A 17,735-nucleotide genomic window follows, 5' to 3' on the forward strand; every position below is an offset into this window, starting at 1 on the left:
ATGTGATAAAGGAAGGGGGTTGTTAAATATAGAAGCCACGGAACAGCAGAGTGAACAGATGAACATGAGTAATATGTAATCGACAGTGGAGGAGTTTCAGATGGAATGAGATCCTGGTTAGACGAGATTAAAAACAATTCGATGCGGCGCCATCCGACCACCGAAAAAAGAAAACATTGAAAGCTTCCGTGCACAGCTGTAGAAAGTGTTAGTGGAATGGCCTCTTACGGCAGGCAATCCAAGCCCTTAGCAACAGGATAGTCCTTCCATGACAGGGTAGCTGCATATTGTATGAACGCCGCTATGCATGGCAGCTGTTTAGGTGATGCTGGCATCCAGATAGGGTCTCAGTTTGGAATGTTTTCTCTTTCTCTCTCTCTCTTGGGATGCTGAAAAACCGTATCATGCAAAAACAGCGGGGAACTTGAGCAACTGAGAATGCTTGGAAGTATTTGGGATGGCAGCCATGATATAACCTTCGCAGTCTGGTGCACCAAGGTCACAATAAAAGACGGGCAAGAGAGAGAGAGGGAGAGAGGAAAGGCAGGGAGGTTAAGCAGAAGCGAGTTTCTGTTTGCTACCCTACACTGGGATGGGGGATATAGGGTCGGAAAGAGTGGAAAAAGAGAGAGCGAGAAAAAAAGCAACAACACAGAAAGAGATAACAAAAAAGGCGTTCCGATCACAGACGTTCACACAGGCCAGTCGATTTCAGGAAGCGCAGAAACGCTTGCACGGCCTTCTGATGCGATGTTGAGTCGCGTCGATGTTGCAGAATTCTTTCTTCCGATAAAGGCTGGTCGTCCAATTGGTTCAGCACGATGGAAAGCGCGATTGTCTCTGCACACTGTATCGTGGGCACTGACAAATAACATGACGATCCGTTTCCGCGTCCCCACAATTCGCACGAGTGAACCAGTTTCGAGATATTAATTTTCAAAGTGTCCGACCAAATGTATGGGCATTCCAGTTAACTTTGTGCTTCAATACATAAAACAGCGTTTTCCACAAAAAAATAAGAAAAATAACTGGAACGCCCTTACATTTCGTCGGACACTTTGAAAATATAATATCTCGAAACTGGTTCAGTCCTGAGAATTCGTTCCAAGTGGATACGCCTTGCGAACTCAACGGCTATAATTCGTAGCTTGAAAGATGTGCCGTAAAATAATTAATTAAAAAGTTAATTAGCGTAATTATGTTCATTATTCGATTAGGCGTTTTGATTTCTGGTGGAAGTAATGGCCGCCTCATCGAGTAGTTAAGATCAAGGATTATAATTGTGCTATCTGCCACAGACAATTTTTTAAAAATTGGTGCAGCTAAAATGAAACACCCTGTAGATACGGGTTGGTGATGGTAGCTCCCTGCTGATCGAGACCGGTAGCGGAGCCCAGTGTATATAGGGCTGGCCGATTAATTGATTAACGTTGCGAATAATCGACTACTGTTTTAACTACCTTTTGTGACCGCTAATAATCTGCTCAAGTCACCTGAGCAAACTCAGGCAACAGTCAGCGCACCTGCTTGATCTATTTAACAGCGACGAACAGAACCACAGACCCTACCTAGGCGGCACCTGCGCACACGTCTCTTAAGAGTGAAAACAAAAGCCACCCATTCGAGTGGGACAAGTAGTTAAGGGAAAAGCCTAACATCCGTTGGACTGATAATTTTATGTGAAATTGATATGCTTGATATATGCGCTATTAACTAAAGACAACTCTCGATTCAAAAAGCATGGTTTGTTCTTTCTTCAATGTTTATGCTCAAAAATTATTAGTTTTAATTTTTTGCTCACATACATGAATAGACAAATCTGATTAATCGATAAATTATTTGATGAAAAGGTTCCGATTAATCGGGTTAATATTTTCCATCATTACGCAACCTGTAGCTCACTGTGTATTTCGCGTCAAATAGCGCGGTGCAGAAATATGTGTCCAATTTAGGGAACAGTATACCAGGCCCGTCATAGTGCTTGCACGACGAGCACAATAAAAAATCACAAGCCTGCGCGGCACACGCAGCACAGTCACAGCGTAAGCTGGTTGAGCGGCGCAAGAGTAGCTCCAATTTCGGCACCACGCACAACAGGGTCTTGGCGGCAAAGTGTCTTCGCCTCGATTTTGACGAGAACGATTTGAACTGTCCGCCCGACGTCGACGGCGAGCTGCGACTTGTAATGCTCTCTGCACAGCAGTCTGCTGAGCTCGATGATGCCTGGTTGTAGCCGAGCATGTAGCTCTACTATTCGCTTCTTCAGCATCGGTTCGTACATTGCGAGGAGACGTCATAACGTGTACCGAAGAGGTACCCAGAATACGTGGCGCACATCTAACAACGGGATAGCGTTGACTGCGCGCCTCGTCTGAATCGAATCTCGTCGTCTGCGCCTGCGCGCGCGGCGGTTGCAGGCACTTTAACTAGATGGCGCCACCATACTGGCGGAGGCTCGGGTCGTCTGCGCCTGCGCGCCTACCTATAGGGCGCGTTTAAAGGTAACATTTCTGCTTCTTGATAGCACGCGCTTGCATGGCTCAGTGGTAAAGATCCGACTCCCACGCAGCGGGCCTGGGCTGGATACCGGCGGAGCGCGGGTACTTTTTTTGGCATTTCCGGCGATAGCGGTTACGGCCAAACGCCGGCGGCGGCATCATCGCGAACCGAAACGGCTATTCGAATGAGTCCATAACAGCTTACGCCGTAAAAACTTGCATGACTCCACTATATATATATATATCTATATAAACGGGGTAGTGATAGTGGTGATAGACCTATTGTTAGAATGTACGGGGCAGCCTCGAGCCACGACTTGACGTCACTAATAAACAAAATGCTCTATCAGCGGGTGCTTATAATTGCGGGTAAGGCCAAAACGCTTACGACGCCGCATGTGGACCAGCTTTCGACGCATGCTTGCGGTCTATAAAGGACCCAACTGCAGCGTTAATAAAGAATTAATCTCTTATTTTGGAATCAAAAGCTCATCTCATTCAGCAACATCGACCGAACTTTTTCCCCCTCTTTCCATTTTATCGTAGCTGGCAGTTGCTCTCATTCGGGGAGATGAAGGGGAGGGGGGGGGGGGGGGCAGTGCCTCCAATGGCGCCGAGGCGAGAACGGAGTTCTCATTCTCTGTCCGTTCACGCTGAGCATTTCTTTGTGATCCCGGACATTCGCTTATTGTTCGTGGGCCTCGGTGCTCCGTCTTCATCTCTCAAGGCTTGTTTTTTCGCGCCAAGGAGAGGGCACACGAGAAAGGTAGCCGGTTCCATATCTTTTGGCAGATATTGCGCGACTGTCGGACACCGTCAGCGGTGCTCGGGTGTTTTGTCTTTTTCGCGCGATTCACTGGGGCCTCGTTAGCGGCCCGACCACGCATCGGTCAGTCGAGGGCAAATTCAATAAGACCGGGCCGAAGGGTGACGCTAGGCGGCTCAGCGTACTTGGCTGCCACTGCTGGTAGGACACACGTTGACCACGGCCTGCTGACCATATTGGGATCGCTCTGAAGGGAACCAACGTTGTTTTGCGGAAAATGCACGGATAAAAACAACGTAATACCCAGCTTGTATCCAGATTCTACGAGTTTCACGCATAGACTACAAAAGAAAAGAAGAAAAATGGTGGCAATGCACCAGAAAAAAATAAAAAAACTGAACTACAAAAGCAAGGTAGTCCCATATGGGCGACAACCTTCACGTCGCCTAGTGCCCTTATCTCTCTATCTGTATTCATTCCATTATTTTACCTATCATCGAAAAGGACATAAGGATCGACAACAACCCTATTCCTCACCAAACTGGATGCTCTTGTTTATGCAGCCGCCTCTCCAGTCTTCTCCTTTGCCGTGCCTTGTGTATACTCAAGCTCTTCTGGAAAGAAAAGAGAGGACAGAGCTAGTTTTGCCAAGTACATCTGCCTATAAAAAATACACCTATAACAGACACGTGTTTTGTTCATACACACACACACACACACACACACACACACACACACACACACACACACACACACACACACACACACACACACACACACACACACACACACACACACACACACACACACACACACACGCACAAGCACACGCGAAGACACAAACACGCAAATAAACACACACACACACACATGTGCTATACAAAAAAGTGTTTTTCCGAGCGTTAAAGAAGCCTGCGAATACATGCAAAGCGCCTCGATGCGGCCAGTCGCGCAGCAATTTTGCATGTATTCGCGGGCTGTAACGTTCCGTATTCTGGCCTTTCTTTGGCCGATGCCGAAGATAGTACAGTCTATAAAATTGGGCCGATCCCGAAGGTTGCGCTGTCTAAAAATGTAGGCTGATGCCGTTGCCGGCCGTTCATGAACGGCGCTGGCATGAACCGAGGCATACGTCTGGCGTCTTCGTTTTGTGAAGCTCTTGAGCAAGTATTCTCGATGGAAAGTGGCCACGACGTAGTCACAGTCGAGCTGATGGTGCCTGCGTGTTGCGCGCCACAATAGCACGCACTGCTTACTTCCATCTTTGCTTTTCATTGCGCATGATCACGATATGTTAGCACATGAGCACAAGGTAGTTTTTTTTTTTTTTTTTACCGGCAGATATTGTTATTATAACCAACGTCAGAATTCATAGTACAGTCTTTGTAATATACTATATGACGTACACAGACGTAGAGTGCCCCGCCCAACAGTGTTTAACGTGTCGTGGGCAATTGATCACAAAACTGGCTTCCAAGGAGTTTGAAAGGCTCCATGGGTCTCGAATGCCGTACGTAAGAAATAGCTTATTTGCGCTGTATTATATTCTTCTTTCTGTATTCGCCAATCTTCCATGTGGGCCAAATGAACACCTGACATACACATGAACACTTCTGCTGACATGTTTAGTTTCATTCGGGAGCACTGAACCACTTGCAAAATCTGTTACAGTATTTTATTTAGAACGATGCGTCTCGACAAAGTGCATCATTCGACAAGTACTTTTTTCAGCGGATTGCGATTCCATCAGGTGCCCCGTATTCGGCGAAGCAAAGCTATCACTACTGTGGTGTAGTTCATTTCAGACGTTCTGAGGCGGCATTCTGCGTTAAAGAAACTTTTCCGCGTGAAAGAATCTGACTACGGATAAAGGAACAGAATGTTACGAATAGAAATTGCGTTCGCCTCCCGTGTGCTGAAAAGCGTCACTCCCTTTCCGTCGGATTGAAGCCATTCCGACACCTCGCCCGCGGCTTCATGGGACTCTCCTGGTCTATTCTCTAGGTTTTCAGCAAAAGCGGGCTCATTTCCTTAGCCACTATTTCAAAGAAAATACTTTCGTCCTCCGTTAGCGACGCTCTCACTCTCGACGGCTTTCCACTTTGCCGAGTTTCTTTTTTTCTTTTTTTTTTTTTGCCAGGGGTGAGCGATGACAAGAAGCCCCTTTTTTACAGAGAAGTGGTGAATGAATGGATGAGATGTCTTTCTTTCGTAGGCTTATGCAAATCCAGTCGGCTCTGATGACTACGTGGTAAGTTCAGTTATAGGTTATTTTTGTGCCGCTGGCCACTTTGTGAATTTCCAAGATCCTTATCTCAGATTAGGGCTGAGAAGTCCTTCGCCCGCATTTTCAAGCTCGACTTTCCCAGCAGTAGTGTGCACTTGTGCTTTGTCTAGTTTGTCCTTTCCTCGTTCGATTTGGGTTCTTAATTATCTTCGGACGTTATCTTTGTGTAGCAAAACTGGTCAACGTCGTCATCAGGCGCGACAAGGCGACAAGGCGACATCAGACGCTGGTGTTCAGGCATTGAAGACACGCTATATACTACTGCAGACACGCTACCACACAACCTTAGAACGACAGCAAACTGAGCAAGCTGGCAGAGATTTAGGCTTTTTCAAGCCTTCAACGACACAACCTAACCGGACGCGCTAATCATTGCGCTATCACGCAGCTTTGGCGCTAGGCAATTCGTGCAGGGTTTTGTGTTCCAGTCAGAGTCTGAGAGTGGCGGCTTCCCAGTAGGCAATGTGATCTTCTCAGCGTTTTAATAGAAGCTTTGAAAAGCTAGTGGTGCCCGCTGTGAGAGCCGGTTGATTTCGCAGTAAATAAGTTCGAAGCCGGAGAAATAGCTAAATTCTGCAGTTTTTTTAAATTGCAGATATAGTAAACAGCGCCACAAAAACATTTGTTAAATTTTCGAATGACGAATAAACAGCACGGAAATTAAAATGAATATTTCCAGAAATAATACAAGCAGTACATAAAGGAAGTAACCTGTTACGTACGCTCATTAAGCAATGATAATTGTAGTTCATGCGCCTTTCTTCACCATTTGAGCAAACTAACTACTCACACAATCGTTCAAGCCACTCCTTGAAAACTGCTTTCCGCCAGACTGCATATGTTCCCCCGATTACCAGGCCCATTCATGAAGAAAAAAAAATATAGGTGGCAAAATTCACTCGTATGGCCACTACATGCGACCAAGATGAAGCGCACATCGAGGGGGTCCATCACGTGTAGCCACTATCTAAGCCAGAACTCCTAATAAATGTCGCAGCTCCGGACAAAGATAGAGAGAAAGAGAAAGAGGATGCTTAGAAAGGCAGGAAGGTTAACCGGAGGTAGTTCCGGTTGGCTACCCTGCACGGCGGGAAGGAGTAGGGGGATAAAAAAAGGAAGAGAGTGGAAGGGGGAGAGACAAAGTGAACGAGAGCCGAGCACAAACAAGCCGCGTACACTATAGAGCGGTAGGGGGCGGCGTTCTTAAAGTCTATCGCGAAGGCCCATTGACCGCAGAAACCTTAGTAACGCGAGTAAGACCTTCAACGCGGAGGTTCTTTCGGAGCACTGAGCTCAAGCTTTTAGTTCTGATAGTGGACGATTGTCGCATTGGTCCAGCACTGTGCACAGCACTTGTCTCTCAGCTTGTCTCACAGATAATGTGCGCGAGCGTCTCATCGCTGCTGCACATGTCGCATGTGGGGCTGTTGACCATGCATTCCAATAAGGAAGGCATAAGAGTTCGTATATGCCACGCCTAGCCTGGTCTGTTCACATCGTGGTAATCCAGGCGGGAGCCCAGCCGCAGCGTCTGTTCGCGAAAGCGGGATCAAGACACATTGACCACTTTCATGTGCAGATCGGGCGGCTTCGTCGGCGTGGTCATCCTAGGTGATGTTGCAATGTCCTGCAAGCCATTGAAAGATTATGTTGTGTCCTTCTCATGGCTGCGATGATATATCTCTCGTATTTCTGAGGCCAGTTGTTCATTGGGTCCGTGGCGCATTGGGCTTTGTATGCACTGAAGGGCTGCCTTGGAATCACTAAAAGGTGTCCATTGTTGCGGCAGTTCCTGATTAATGAAATCAAGGGCAGCACGGAGTGCTGGAAGTTTTGCTTCCGTCGAGTGGTAACACATGAAGTTTTTAACTTGATTTCTTCAGATTTGGCCGGGATGATGACTGCAGCAGCAGAGCTTTTTACCGAACCATCTGTGTAGACATGATGCCAGAATCTGTGGACGTTGCAAATGTGTTCCAAAGTTGCTTGCTTCAAAGCTTGCAAAGGACAAATGTTTGTATAAAAATAATAATGATAAAGAAAGCATGTGCCTTCATGTATCTTTCAGTAAATAAAATTGCCATTGCTGCTGGCAATTCTCGCTATACGCGGCGTCTGGAGGACGTTGGCCTGCTTACTGGACATTGAGAGCATTCATATGGGACCACCACTTTCGTTTTGAATAATTATACAAAGCTCTTCTTTTTCGTTTAGTTTAGACAGTACAGATTTTTTTATAAAACGGCTATAGGCGCAGCGAACGCGATGCAGACGAGTTCCTAGGCGAGGCGGACATACTTTGCCGCTAATAACGTGAGGTTCAGGTGACTAATTGACAAAAAATATTAATTGAGTTTTTTCATTTGCGGCTTAAGAGCAGTTGTTTAAATGGCAAATTGTAAGGTAGTCACATTTTAATGCACCCTCGTTTTTTAAAAAACTTGAAAGTCGCACCTAATTTCAGGTATTTATCATCGAATTCAACGGTAAATCCAGGAAATATCGAAACCTAGCGCTGCGGGAGCGTAGAAAAGGCGGCTCCGCTATCATATAAGACCGAAATGCCCCGTGACGACAAGCGCGAGGAAGTTTGAAGCAGAACGTCTCGGCCTGTCGCGGTAGCTACGGATAAGGTGATACACAAGTATGTGCGGCTGAGTGTCGGGTAAGGATTTGCCGCGGCATGCTATCATTCAGACTTCGCCCCACACTTCACGGGGCGTTGCCGTTTGACGCGCAGCGGGACGCGCTCAGTTTCAATATTGCAACGATTGAGCCTTGGAATTTGATTAGGAATATCTCTAATTAGGCGCTATTCTCACGATCTTTTAAAGGTGGGTGTGCATGAAAATGTCACTGCCTCCAAATTTGCTATCTAGACAGCTGTCCTCAAAGCACTAATACAAAGTTAATTAATGAATTTTTTTAATTATTTTTCGGAAGCTCCCGTTATTAGCGGCGTATGTACGTGTGTACCCCTCACCTAGGAACTCGTATGCAACAATCCGCGTTCGCTGCGCTCATAACTTAAAAAAAAAGTTAGTGGCAGCTTCACACTATTGTTGCGAAGACTGGGCAAACAACGAAGCTGGCGACCCGACCTAGCTTTACCTCCGTTCGGCCAAGTTTTTGAGAGCTTATACGCTTCGAGACTCGGCCACGTTTTGCGCAAGATAACCCCGGAATCATTGACAACCCAAGGAGCAACGAACACTCAGTCATTAAAGTATCTGGACGCTTCTGGACGCTCAAACGATTTTGCTCGGTTTCGCGGGCTCGTAACTCCGTATTTTCTGCGAATCGCCGACGTTTCGCCGCCGACGCTTCGGCGGTGCGATACTCGGGATCGGACCGAAGTCGTCTCACTGGATCTGGAGTAGCGGTGCGACGACTTTTGCACCACGCTTCCTCTTCTTCGGGAGTGACGCTCTTCTTCCGCCACCCCATCTTCGCGGCGATGTGCTCGGCGCGGAGACGGCGGGGTTTTGGTGTCGCTGCGGCGGCGATGCGGATAAAGTCCCTAAAAAAAACTAAAGTAGCGCCATTCGTGTCACCCATGCAGGCTCCTCCTCTCCCGCGTGTCTTGCAGATTGTAAATGGAGCCAGTTGAGGGGTGGCATGGCTGTTGGCCGAAAAGATGGGCTTGTTCAAATCTTTCCGCTAAACGGACTAGAGCGCTGCGGTCTAAAGCGATTCATTGGAAGAGTGTTCGAGAGATAAATATGGCAAGTATCATGCTTTCTAGACCAGTGAAATAATAAAAACGCTTGCACTGCAAAAAACATCACCTCAAGCAAGCAATACTCGATGCGAGAGCCGACCGTTTGCTTGCGGACGCGCTCGGCGCTGACGCTCTCGATGGCAGCGCCACTGTCGCCGTGTAAACTCGGCGGCGCTAAGAATCTGCAAGCATGACGCACTAGCTTTTCTGAAGGTAGTGAAGGCGCCATTTTGTCTGTCCACTGCGTTGTTTATTTTGGCACGCGATGCCGACCCGAAGAGCCGCGAAACGAGCGCGCGTTCCACAGACGACACCGGCGTACCGTTCGCCGAGCGGCTGCCCGAGCGCGGCCGCGCGCCGCTTTCGCTTTCGCGTCCGTAGTTTCCTCCTGGACGCTGTAGGGGCGCTGCTGCAGCTACTGAGAGAGGAGGCAGAGGCGAAGGGGTGCGGTTGGCGCTACTTTATTTTTTTTAGGGACTTTAGATGCGGAGCTATATATCCCGTGGGTCGGTGCAGTGACGTTACGGCTCGGCAAAGCTAAGGCGAAGAGATGCGGCGCGCGCGATGACGTGACGGCTCACGCAGCTGTGGCGAGGCTCGGCGCGGTCGGCGCAGCTGGAGCGAAGCGTTTCTAGGCGAGGCATGGTGACGTCATCGCGAGGCGCAGGTTTTGCGGCGTACACTCGACGGACCATCCTCGAGCTTAAACAGCTTCGCTAGTTCGCAGGGGTATGTGCCATTGCGCTTGGACCCTTTCTGCACAACCTCCAGGATCGGCCCACAGTTTTTGTCCGCACTACGCGGCCTAACCAAGAGCTTAAACAGCTCCGCTGTTAAATATCTGTATTGTCTAAGAAAAACACCCTGTGTAGTATACGCGCATAGGTTAAGTACAGTTTAGTACAACCGGGTCTCGTAACAGACAGTGGCAAGGTCACCTCAAAAAACTAAAATGTTTTATGCATAAAATGAGCCCCGCCAACATTAAAATCCTTCGAAGGCATTTCAACTGATTAAAAATAATAATATAAAACACACAGTTCCGAAATCACCTAAGTGATTACAGAGAAAAGGAAGAGTAAACCATGGCTTAATTGTGTAACTTTGCCGAGTTGCAATCAGAATTAAAGCGAAGTTGAGAAAGAACGACTCCCGCCGCGCTCTTAGCTGTAGGCTCGGAAGGTCCTGCCGTGTTGAGGCAAAGAGGCATTTTCGGCTGCTGTGGAACATTTTCGCAGCCCTCCTGCCCCTGTTCACCACGTCGGTACGCCGAGCCCACAACTCGGCCTGGGCCGGCGGCGTGGAACACGTGACGGCTTCCAAATAACAGTCTGAATTTAGCACTTAACAAGATTATGTCAACGGCTTAGTTTAAGTGTAGAGGCTGCCTTTTGTGTGTGCGGAAACTTTCAAGCATAAATCTTTAATTGTTCATTCGTAACAAGAATTCTTATATTTTATTCACTTGTGGAAGAAACATGCTAGTAGCTCCGGTGGAAACGTTTAAATTTCCTTATGCATGCTCAGTATGCCTATATCTGTATAACTATGAAGTTTCTTCATTACGTTTCTGCCGAAGCGCAACATTCTTAGGAAGCGTTATCTTAATGGGCCAAGAGGTTCGCAAACGGTAAAGCATTTAGCCTACTGCTCTATTCTATATTCCGCGTAACACGACAACCATACCCAGCCACGTGAGTCGTGATGCAGCGAAAGTTCATTCGGCTGAAGAAAACACTCGCGTCAGTGATATTCTCCATCTACATTTTTAGTTTCTTTCTGTGACAAATTGGCAGCAGCGGTCAGTCAGTTTTCTGAGTTTCAAAGTTCAGCAACGAGAGGGTACGGTTCTCCTAAAGATCTCAACAACTCGTGTAGTTCAAAACTTCCTCTCATTCTTACTTCCTCTTTCTCTCTCTTTCGGAGAGCTTCGAGTAGTTCAGCCTGGCAACGCGTATACCTGAAGCGAAGGGCACCTATTCGATCTATTTTGCACTTCTCACTGGGCACCACACCACCGTATAGAGTGTATGATCTACTTTCCATTTCAGCGCCATCGTTCTCCATGTACTAATATGTGCAGGGACGTCCGGAAGCGGTGCTTGTCGAAGGTTTGAAATTCTCGGCGCAGAGCTTGAGCGAGTGTCCAGCGATATCCTCGCACGCTCCTTGGAATTCTATTTGCGACAGGAGGAATGCGTGCAAACAACTCGCGCGACTGGCACCGGCGCACGGCAGCGAGAGCGCGCCCGCCGTCAACCTTAATCTGGCTGAAGAGCGCTCGGTTTGTTTGGCCTATTTTGCAAGTAGATGGAAAATAAACTGGATGAGGAAAGAATTATTTATCCCGTTTTCTCATGCGTAAGGTCAGGCCAAGTTGTTGATGCCCCCGGGACTTGAGAAAGATTTGAGTCCCCTTCTGCAAATTGTATACACGTTCGAAGGCGTAAAGTGCGACGGGAAAGGACTTTGTAAGCAACTTATTAACGGTCGAGGCAGAACTCTCCTAACTAAAACGATTACCTCGGCAGATGTGGCTCTGATTGTATGTTGATGATTAACATTCATCATAGGAAACATTGCGGCAGCCGAACATACGTTTTTTTTTCTGTCTCCTTTGCTTGCAGCTCGTGTTCGTCGTGCTTAGCAGCTTGTTGGTTGAATACTTGACACATTTATTCGTTAATGGCACTTGCTTGAGAGTCACGTGTAGAGGCACGAAGTTTAGCTAGTAACATGAAGTCATACAACTATAGACCAGAATTTCCTGCGCCTGTAGGCGCCCACGATGTCTTTGTTTTAATGATGATGAGACATTAACTATGATCATTTTTAGGGGGGGGGGGGGTTGAGGCACTGTATGAAAGAGACTAGAGGACATCTAGTACGCTATACTTCGTTTTTTTTTTTAAGGCGAGTATCACATTTGTGTCGCGCGCTACCGCCAAACATTATGCTGCCTGTTTGTCATCTCGATTGCTAGATGCTGTTAGCATACCACGATTCAATATGAGTACAATAAAGCAATTTTCTATGTTTTGCACACTGCACGCCGTCGCAGAGAAAGCTCTAGCGCCTACGTGTTTACGTAAGACTTTGACACGAAGCAATTATGAGCAGCATTTTACGCTGACAACGGACACATTCAGCAGCATAATGAATTAATCGGCCTGTGCAGTGTGTTTACGTAAAACTTTGACACGAAGCAAGTATGAGCTGTATTTTACACTGTAGTTTACACTGCGTGCGTTGCCAGTTACAGGCGCTTTATTTTGTTTTGCTGCTAAAGCATCAAATGGGCCATTGCACGAAAAATTCTGCGGCGTCTGTAGCAGCGAAATGGCATCTAAATTCCCACTGGCTGCGACGCCACGTCACGGGCGAAAGGGAACACCTGCTGAAGCCAAAGCACGCCAGGTGTTGCATGAGGGGAGAGGGCATCGCCGCAACGCCCCGTCACCCTCGCTCTCACTCTGGGAAGCCGCTGCGCGGTCCGTATCTTTCTCTCTCACACCCCCACTCGGCTTAGCTGCCGCGCGTGCCTGCCAACCTTGTTTGGAGCTGCTGCTTGTTCGGCTTCTCGTCGAGCAGGACGTCGGTAGCCTGCGGCGTTGGCACCGCAGGCTGCTGCTGCTTGTTGGCTCGGGCAGCACGTACCGCTATGGTGCATTACTCGCAGCGCAAAACTCGAAGGACCGCTCAGCGATGTTCAATTGGACATTAATGCTTTCGCAATCTCTACTCATAAGAAGTGCTTAGCTGTCCTCAGATTTTCTGTTCGATAACCGAAGAACAGTTGGTCTGTTGAATGTTGTTTTTTTAGAAAAGTGCTCTTGGAACATTTATCCCTGAATGGCCCTTTCAAACTCCTAGGGTATAACAAAAACTTTCGGTGAGGTGTGCTGAGGGGCTCTTTAAAGTCCTTGTTGAAACACCCGGTAATTCTTATGCAATCATAGCCGCTCTGTGTGAAGTCTCCTAGTACACAAAATGTTGGTGGTGCTACGGTGCTGCTCAGTAAGTCTTCTCAGGCGCTTTGCTGTGCATCTTTAAGGGGATTTCATAATTGTGCAGCTGTTTTTAGTTGACACCGAGGAAATATTGAATTGTTTTAGTATGTAACTACAATGACTTTGAACTCTGCACTGCAGAATGCTGTACCATTGTATGACACCAGGCAGGTGTGAAGGCAAGAACAAATATTCAAGAAAGCATCAGCGACATTGGTTAAATCTTATGTATTAAATATCACTTGCCATTAAAATGGATCACGTGGTATATATATGAATGAGGAATAAAATTTGAAATGTAACCATCACCAAAAATTAATTGTATATTTCAATAAAAAGCAAAACCCGTTCATTTCCCCGTATGATTTTATTGCTTTCGTCATCTGTTGGATTTGCAGAGTCGTAAACCATAAAATGAGCCCCCTTGGTTCTTCTCATTATTCTCGCACAAGCAAATAATAGTTTGGCAAGTGCAGATAAGCCTGCCTATTAAGTAAATATTGATGCTGCATCGTGGATGCCGTGGACATATAGGATGCGACCCATCATTGGCCTCGGACCATATGCGACGCGTTGCCGCACCTCAGCACGCGGTCAACGAAATTAGAAGAGGGTATCTTGGCCAGGGGCTGCAGTACCCGTAATGAATGATAACCTCGACGCATCCCGTGTCAAGTTCGGGTTACTCGTAGTCCTGTGCCACCCCCCGCCTTTGCCGCTCCCCAGCCCGCGCCTCCATGCGCACTGCCATGTGCTTAGGGCGTCCGTTCCTGTGGCTTCCGGCGCTGCGTATTGGGGAACCAGATTTGACAGACCATTCGTTGGATTCCCCCGAAGATGCCGCGCCTTTCGTCATGAAGGGCCTCCGATATTCCCATCGCGACCAAAAACGAGGAGGTTGACAGGAGGGTATGCGAAATTCTCATTTTATTTTAAATCTGGGGTCTATCTCTGTGTTAACCGAAAAAGGACAGTTTGCTCTGCTTGCGCATAGCCCACTTTAGCGAAATGGTGGAGTATATAGGCGACACTGACTTTTACAAAAAGCGGCAATTACAACAGATGATACGAGCAGGTAGACGGGTAATCCGAAATAAAGGGTCGAATGCAACGCCGGATGCAGGGCTTACTTTCTTACACCATGTGGACATAAGTTGCGTCCCAGTGGTCGAGCGAGGACGGCACACAGCCGGATTGCGTAAAAGATGCAATTTTGTGTGTTATCTTGCTGAGGGCAACGTCGTGTTGTCCGTCCGAGGAGAATCTCTCGGGGGCTCTCGTTCACATTCAGATGCCTGTCCCCTTGGTGCGTGTTTGTCGTTCAACTGGCCTTGCGGCAGTGCGTGTCGCCGATTGCGAATGCGCGGGTCTCGGGAATTCTTTCAGTTTCATTATGACTTGCGGCAACAAGCCTCCGCTGCTAGGACAGCCCATGGCACTTCTATTTTCTTTTTGTATGAATATTTCAATCCTTGGCGTTCTTTTTTAAGCTGCTCCCGACCCAACTCTTACGCCGGGCAACGCAATAAGTCGGACAACGCATGCGGACAAAGGCCTCTTGCTAAGTGACCAGAAGCCGAATAAAACTTCACATTCGCTAATGCACTTCAAATTCACGTGCTGTTTTTCTAGTGTTGTCTACTACGCCGTACAACTTTAGGCTCTTTACAGATACTTCAACACCCAGTAATGCGGGCAATCGTAGAACTAGCTGAGACGTACTCAACGTATGTTAACATACAGCACATTATAAGTATACGCAAATCCCAATATTAACAGTTAATAAATGCCAGTCACACAGACAGATCGTCTTTTAAAACTAACATTCGTACAAAGGTGCTGAGCACGATTTAAGGAGAAGTTTCATAATATGTTGCTCTGAACGGGGGATTCAGAGTAACATATTTGGAGACCAGGAATTAGCTTTGGAAATACCTTCCCCCTTAAATCATTACCCTATAGTTTAAGCCATATTAATTCAGGGTACGTAAAAGCAGAATTTCTGAATGGCCATGAAGGAAGTGCTATAATGTGTGACGCATAATTGGTACTGTTGCTACACACGCACGTTCTCTCTCGTGAATAATTTTCACGCGCTGTTCAAAATGTTCTGAAATTATGTTTTTGGTATTCTTGTATGTAGATGCTGTTTACAGTTCTTTTTAATGCTTTGTCTTGCTAGTGCAGCTTTTATTGCAGCTTGCCTAAATAAGTCTGGCAACTGTAAGGCTTTAGCCGAGTCCCCAAAGGAAAATATTGCGAATGTTACTCGAACAATTCAACAAACCAAGAAAGAAAGATAGAAAAGGAAGAAAGAAGCACCGTTGATGTTTGCCTGACTTTTCCATCATTTTACATTGCCGGTAGATCGCTCAATGCCCTTTGTATATAAGACCGTCTTAGATTCTTTATTATTGTGCACGTAAATCTAAATACACCTCGTTGTATGCAGGAGAACACCACAGCCACTGAGCAAACGCGGCGGGTTTGGATTTCTTTATGATAACAAAGCAAATTGTCATCGTCGAATGTGTGATCTTCACACAGTTCATAATGAAAATAAATTGAAACACATTAGTTGGATTGAACAACTTGCCTATTCTTATCTGTAAGAAAAACTACTAACCAGCTTCAGCGATTCCCTCTGTGCGACTCATCCACGCAATTACAAATCCAGCCGCTGCCATTCCCGGAGCTCTAAGGCCGAGCTGCATCTGTCGGGAATCCAAAATCTAGTACGTAAGGCGCTTTTCTCCATTTACGGAAAGACCCTTATTACTCATAACCAAGTACCCCGCTAAAGCCCTTGAGACAGCACGAAGTACATAGAGACTGCGGTACCAGCAAATGAAGCATTGGGTCGCCACCAAGGTGACCCTGGCATGAAGGGCATAATAAAGAGTGTTCCACACCAAATGCCCCTCTGCCACTTATATGGCGCTAGACCGCACATAGTGAATCATCAAAGAAGCTAGACGTAGCAATGAATCAATCTCTGCTTGTGATGCAATCTAAAACCAGGCATTCTACAATGAAAATTGAGCACCAAGCTTATCTCCCGCTCGCCGAAGCCTGTGAGCTCTCGGCTCACGGCTAAGGCCGCCCATGACGGGAAGAAGACAGTTTTCACCTTTTTACGCGTTGACGCGTCGGTATCAAGCTTTGCGAAAACCCCTCGAGGAGCCAAAGCACCCTCCAGGCTAAACATGGCTTCAGCTTCTAGCCGAGCAGCAGCAGAATATCACGAGGATTGGGCTCATGTCTAGCTGGCGGAGCGGGTGTGTGTGCGGGGGGAGGGGTGTGTGGTGAAGAAGGACCTGCTCACTATGCGGCAGCGAAGAAAGACAAACGTGATGTCTCGGACCAAAGGGGTCCCAAGCAGCATAGTGGAAAGAGGCGTGACAAGGCTTTGTCACGCAGAGCGGGCTGGGCTGAATAACAAATCCGTCTAGCTGCTATATCGAGAGATACCGAAGGCGTCACACTCCACAATCTGTGCTGTGGGGTGTGTTCTTTAAGAGTAGGGTGCTACCAATGCGAGTCATTATTGTAGCACTGAAGGCTTCAAAGGCGTCCTGCAAGTTGCGCTCAGCTAAATTAGTAATCCGTAGCACATGGACCACTGCTGCCATGAACACTGGCACAAGCATGTCATAGCAATAATTCTATCTTTTCAATATTCAAAAATTAATGTTTCTGACGTGAACTTTTCTTGCTCAAAAGTCGCATTAAAGTACGTGTGAATATTCCGCCTCACAAGAACTCCCAGCTTACTCCTTTCTTTTGAAAGCTGTACAGAGCATTTTGTGTCCTACGACGGCTACGTCTATTATTTCACAGCGAAGGATGGCAACATGTCATACAAAATAAATTAGTGAGCAGTCGAGTATCTGCATGTTGCTATGGCGCCTTGGCCTTTTCAGTTACCGGAATATCGTTGTAAGGCACGAAAGCCCCCATAGCAGCGGATGAAGGGAACTAAATCCGCTTGCCGCCGATCACAAAGGGTGCACTGTTGCTGGCTCCCGTGAAAAATAGACGGTGACATTTGCACCCTAACTTTGCGTAACCATTAGCAACAGTAGTCTGATGAAAGCAACGCCCTCAGGGAGTCCTTGGAATATTTTTTGCAGGTATTCGTGGTGGGTGGCTTTTCTATTAACATTAATCTCTTATGTAGTGGATATAATTTTAATGTATATCACGTACCTGCTCTTGCTGTCGAAACGTCATACGTCATGCTGCACTGTGATTAGGCTTGTATACGTCATAACTAGCAGTGAGAGGAGACAAGGAATTCTACGAAACTGATCCTATAACTTCGTCTTGCCAAGAAAAGAAAAATAAACAACTCCACATTAGCGCCCCAAGAACTTAAGCATTTTGTTTTGAATTAGGCTTAGGTTGGCGCTCGGCTTTCAAACGTGACTCGGCGTATAAGAATGTTGTTGTT

The 17,735-nt window shown here is 47.0% G+C and overlaps 1 protein-coding gene across 2 annotated transcripts in view; it reads right to left on the minus strand.

The window, feature by feature from the left end:
- LOC119432096 (dopamine receptor 2) overlaps positions 1-17,735 on the minus strand; it is a 313,310-nt gene that overhangs the window by 125,452 nt on the left and 170,123 nt on the right. For both annotated transcript variants that reach the window (XM_049670733.1, XM_037699480.2), the window contains exon 2: positions 3,802-3,878. The gene's annotated coding sequence lies outside the window, so the exon portion shown is untranslated. The remainder of the gene's footprint in view (positions 1-3,801; positions 3,879-17,735) is intronic.

The sequence above is a fragment of the Dermacentor silvarum genome, chromosome 1 (assembly GCF_013339745.2).
Source record: "Dermacentor silvarum isolate Dsil-2018 chromosome 1, BIME_Dsil_1.4, whole genome shotgun sequence".
Lineage (NCBI taxonomy): Eukaryota > Metazoa > Arthropoda > Arachnida > Ixodida > Ixodidae > Dermacentor > Dermacentor silvarum.